Consider the following 6,287-nt stretch of genomic DNA (forward strand, 5'->3'; position numbering starts at 1 on the left):
AGACTGCTCTTTGTGCTTCACTTCAATCTTTTGAGTATGCCTTTATAGAATGCTCTTTGTGCTTCACTAAATCTTTTGAGTGCGGCTTTATAGAATGCTTCATGTGCTTCAATTATATATTTTGAGCTTGGATATTGGTAAATCTATATTAATTGTAGAATGCTCCATGAACTTCACTTATATCTATTGGAGTATGAATAATACTACCATCGGAATTGGGCTTGGAAGAGTATCATTATAATATCATGCCTAGCTAAAAAGGCATTAAAGAAAAGCACTTGTTGGGAGACAACCCAATATTTATCCTTACTGTTTTTGTGTGTTCACATGATTAAGCTACTGTAGTAATCATGTTTTATAGATTTTTTTCCAATAAAGTGCCAAGAGACCTTTGGGATGGCTTATGGTGATAGTTGATTTGATCTTGCTGAAAAACAGAAACTTTTGCGCTCATTGGTAGAATTTTAAAAAATCACAGAAGAGTGCTTTTGATCTGAATTTTTTTTATAGAAAATTGATATAAGAATTCCCTAGGATTTCCTAATATTTCAGAAGTTTTGGAGTAGCAGAAGTATAGTTGTTGTTCAGATCATGACAGATTGTTCTGTTTCTGGCAGATTCTGTTTTCAATGCATAGTTTGCTTGTTTTCTAGTTTCTATGGATTATATTGCTCAATATAAATTGTAGAAATGATATGGTACAGTAGGCATTGTGTGAGAACAATTATGAATCTTATCTTTGATAGTACCAATGTGAATGAGTTACTCTTTATCATACTAACCCATCTCACGAAGTTCCGTTAAGTTTTGTGTGATTGAAGTTTTCAAGTTTTGGGTTAGATATCGATATGAGGAGAATAAGGAGTGGAAAGACCCTAAGCTTGGGGATGCCCAAGGCAACCCAAGGTAATATTCAAGGAAGACTCAAGTGCCTAAGCTTGGGGATGCCCCGGAAGTCGTCCCCTCTTTCATCTTCAAAACCATCGGTATACCTTACTCGGAGCTATATTTTTATTTGTCACATGATATGTGTTTTGCTTGGAGCGTATTTTCATTTTAGTCTCTGTTTGAATAAAATCATTGGATCTGAAATCTCGAATGAGATAGAGTCCTCCCATGGCTAGTTAATTATTTGACTACTCAGTGTTCTTCACTTATATCTTTTTGGAGTAGTTTGACATTTACTCACGTGCGTCACTTATATCCTATGAGTAAATGGTTGAATGAATTTAATACCATAGATCTGAAATTATATATGCTTCACATGCTTATCCCATGGGGAGTAATGACTTCACTTATAAGAAGTATAGGCGGTAAAATTTATTGAAAGTTAGCAAACTCAACATTGTTCACTTGAACAATTCATGAAAGAACATTGAAGGAAGAGATGTTTCACATATAAATATACTATCTGGGACATCTTCTATGATTGTGAGCCCCATTAATTATTTTCAAACTTGAGCAAATTAGTTGAAGTTGAACAAGGAAGACAACGTAATGAGTTATGTTTGGGTATATTTGCATAAAAGTTATATTGTTATGGATCCTCTAACATGTGGTGCTTGCTTAGGATCTTTTGCTAGCCAAAGTTTTGTACTAAGTAGACATACTACTTGTGCATCGAAAACCCTTAAATGCAGTTTCATGCCATGAGTGTCCACCATATCTATCTATGGATTGAATAAGATCCTTCAAGTAAGTTGTCATCGGTGCAAAAAGCAATAAAATCTCCTAAATATGCATGATATTTTATTGTAAGGGAAAATAAGCATTGTACGAACTTGTGGTGGTAAAGAAATAAAAGCGACGGACTGCATAATAAAGGTTGCTATCACAAAGGGCAATACAACATGACATTCCTTTGCATTAAGAGTTTGCACATCCAACATTTAAAAGCACATGGACACCTCTGCTTCCCTCTGCGAAGGGCCTATCTTTTACTTTCATGTATTTACTTTTATGCAAGAGTCAATAGTATCCCTTACTATTTCAACCTCAATTATTCTTTAGTTGGCAAGCATCATGTGGTGGGGAAAGATCCAAGCATATATGGCCATTAAAATATATTTGATCATGAATTATTATTGTTGACAATTATCTATATGATAAATAAGTTGGGAGGCGAAACATTAAGCCCCTATCTTTCTCTGTGTTTGAAGGATGCTATTTGTTCTAAAAATATGCTTTGAGTGTTAGCAATCATGGAAGACTATATGATAGTTGAGTATGTGGGATTTGCTAAATTAAAGCTCTTACATAGAACCTTCCTGAAAATAAGATGAATTGCAATTGTTTGATGACTAAGAACATGGTTTGATAGTTTTCAAGAAACTTTGGTCTATACTTTAACTTGTGAATAGTTTGCTACTTGATCATGAGAAGTTTTATGAGATGAGATACTGTTTATGATATATAATGATGCTACAAAAAGTGTTTGGAACTATCATTGATCAAACTTATACACTATGCTAGCATTCAAACTTCATAAATTATTTCTTTTATCATTTACCTACTCGAGGAAGAGCGGGAATTAAGCTTGGGGATGCTGATACGTCTCCGACATATCTATAATTTATGAAGTATTCATGCCATGTTTATAATAATTTTATATCTTTTGGTATGATTTGATTAGACTAACCCGGACTGGCGCTGTTTTCAGTAGAACTACCGTGGTGTCGTTTTTTGTGCGGAAATAAAAGTTCTCGGAATGGGCTGAAAATTTACAGAGAATATTTTTGGAAAATATAAAAATACTGGAGCGAAAAGATACCAGAGAGGAGTCCCGGGGTAACCACAAGGGTGGGGGCGCCCCACCGGCGCCCCCTAGGACGCGCCCCCCTATCTTGTCGTCGCCTCGTGGGTCCCCTTGACTTGTCCCCGACGCCAAAAACTCCTATAAATTGAGGGAACTCCAGAAATAAACCTAGATCGGGAGTTCCGCCACCGCAAGCCTCTGTAGCCACGAAAAATCAATCTAGGCCCTCTCCGGCACCCTGCCGGAGGGGGGCCATCATCATCGGAGGCCGTGGAGGAAGATCCCAGAGGGGGCCATCATCGCCATGGAGGCCAAGGACCAGAGGGAGAACCTCCCCCCATCTAGGGTGGGATGCCATGGAGGAGGAAGCAAAAGGCAGAGACTCTCCCCCCCTCTCATTTTGTGGCGCTGGAGTGCCACCGGGGGAACCACCGCCGCGGTGGTCGCCTTCATCAACATCAACATCCTCATCTCTTTTATGCGATCCACTCTCCCACACCCCGCTGTAATCCCCTACTTGAACATGGTGCTTTATGCCACATATTATGATCCAATGATGTGTTGCCATCCTATGATGTTTTGAGTAGATTTCTTTTGTGTTTTGGGTTGATTGATGATTTAGATTGGTTGAGTTGTATGTTTTATTTTGGTGTTGTCCTATGGTGCCTTCCGTGCCGCGCACATGTGAAGGATTCCCGCTGTAGGGTGTTGCAATATGTTCATGATTCGCTTATAGTGGGTTGCTAGAGTGATAGAAGCTTAAACCCGTGTAAGGGGGTTGTTGCGTATGGGATAAAGGGGACTCGATACTTTATTGTTATGGTTGGGTTTTACCTTAATGATCTTTAGTAGTTGCGGATGATTGCTAGAGTTCCAATCAAAAGTGCATACGATCCAAGAAGAGAAAGTATGTGATGACCCACAAGTATAGGGGATCTATCGCAGTCCTTTCGATAAGTAAGATGATACGTCTCGAACGTATCTATAATTTTTTATTGTTCCATGCTATTATATTATCCATCTAGGATGTTTTATATGCATTTATGTGCTATTTTATATGATTTTTGGGACTAACCTATTAACCTAGAGCCCAGTGCTAGTTTCTGTTTTTTCCTTGTTTTTGAGTATTGCAGAAAAGGAATACCAAACAGAGTCCAATTGACCTGAAAATTCATGGAGATTGTTTTTGGACCAGAAGAAGCCCACGGAGTACCGGAGATGGACCAGAAGAGTCCCGAGGACACCATGAGGGTGGGGGCGCGCCCTACCGACCTGGGCACGCTCCCTACCTCGTGGCCGCCTCGTGGACCCCCCTGACTTGTTCCCGATGATAACACCTCTTATATATACCCAAACTTCCAGAACATAACCTAGATCGGGAGTTCCGTCGCCGCAAGCCTCTGTAGCCACCAAAAACCAATCGGGACCCTGTTCCGGCACCCTGCCGGAGGGAGGATCCCTCACCGGTGGCCATCTTCATCATCCCAGCGCTCTCCATGACGAGGAGGGAGTAGTTCACCCTCAGGGCTGAGGGTATGTACCAGTAGCTATGTGTTTGATCTCTCTCTCTCTCTCGTGTTCTTGATTTGGCACGATCTTGATGTATCGCGAGCTTTGCTATTATAGTTGGATCTTATGATGTTTCTCCCCTTCTACCTTCTTGTAATGGATTGAGTTTTCCCTTTGAAGTTATCTTATCGGATTGAGTCTTTAAGGATTTGAGAGCACTTGATGTATGTCTTGCATGTGCTTATCTGTGGTGACAATGGGATATTCACGTGATCTACTTGATGTATGTTTTGGTGATCAACTTGCGGGTTTAGTGACCTTGTGAACTTATGCATAAGGGTTGGCACACGTTTTCGTCTTAACTCTCCGGTAGAAACTTTGGGGCACTCTTTGAAGTTCTTTGTGTTGGTTGAATAGATGAATCTGTGATTGTGTGATGCGTATCGTATAATCATACCCACGGATACTTGAGGTGACATTGGAGTATCTAGGTGACATTAGGGTTTTGGTTGATTTGTATCTTAAGGTGTTATTCTAGTACGAACTCTAGGATAGATCGAACGGAAAGAATAGCTTCGTGTTATTTTACTACGGACTCTTGAATAGATCGACCAGAAAGGATAACTTTGAGGTGGTTTCGTACCCTACAATAATCTCTTCGTTTGTTCTCCGCTATTAGTGACTTTGGAGTGACTCTTTGTTGCACGTTGAGGGATTGTTATATGATCCAATTATGTTATTATTGTTGAGAGAACTTGCACTAGTAAAAGTATGAACCCTAGGCCTTGTTTCGAAGCATTGCAATACCTTTTGTGCTCACTTTTATCATTAGTTACCTTGCTATTTTTATATTTTCAGATTACAAAAACATATATCTACCATCCATATTGCACTTGTATCGCCATCTCTTTGCCGAACTAGTGCACCTATACAATTTACCATTGTATTTGGTGTGTTGGGGACACAAGTGACTCTTTGTTATTTGGTTGCAGGGTTGTTTGAGAGAGACCATCTTCATCCTACACATCCCACGGATTGATAAACCTTAGGTCATCGACTTGAGGGAAATTTGCTACTGTCCTACAAACCTCTGCACTTGGAGGCCCAACAATGTCTACAAGAAGAAGGTTGTGTTGTAGACATCATAAGACTGCCGAACCCAACGAGGAGAAGAAGGAAATGACAAGTGGTTTTCAGGAAAGTATTCTCTGCAAACACTGAAATTATCGGTGACAGATAGTTTTGTGATAAGATAGATCATAACAGGTAACAAGTAAATAAAGTAACTAGGGTGTAGCAAGGTGGCCCAATCCTTTTTGTAGCGAAGGACAAGCCTGGAAGAACTCTTATATAAAGCAAAGCGCTCCCGAGGACACATGGGAATTGTTGTCAAGTTAGTTTTCATCATGCTCATATGATTCGTGCTCGTTATTTTGATAATTTGATATGTGGGTGGAGCAGTACTTGGGTGCGGCCCTTCCTTGGACAAAACTCCCACTTATGATTAACCCCTCTCGCAAGCATCCGCAACTACGAAAGAAGTATTAAGGTAAACCTAACCATAGCATGAAACATATGGATCCAAATCAGCCCCTTACGAAGCAACACATAAACTAGGGTTTAAGCTTATGTCACTCTAGAAACCCATCATCTACTTATTAGTTCCTAATGCCTACCCCTAGGCCCAAATAATGGTGAAGTTTCATGTAGTCGACATTCACATAACACCACTAGAGGAGAGACAACATACATCTCATCAAAATATCGAACGAATACCAAATTCACATGATTATTTATAAGAAGACTTCTCCCATGTCCTGATGAACAAACGTAACTACTCACAAAGCATATTCATAATCATAATTAGAGGAGTATTAATTATCGTTAAGGATATAAAAATATAATCTTCCGCCGGATAAACCAACTAGCATCAACTTCAAGGAGTAATCAACACTACTAGCAACCCACAGGTACCAATCTGAGGTTTTGGGACCAAGATCGAATACAAGAGATGAAGTAGGTT

This window comes from Aegilops tauschii, chromosome 5, assembly GCF_002575655.3.
Source record: "Aegilops tauschii subsp. strangulata cultivar AL8/78 chromosome 5, Aet v6.0, whole genome shotgun sequence".
NCBI classification, from domain to species: Eukaryota; Viridiplantae; Streptophyta; class Magnoliopsida; order Poales; family Poaceae; genus Aegilops; species Aegilops tauschii.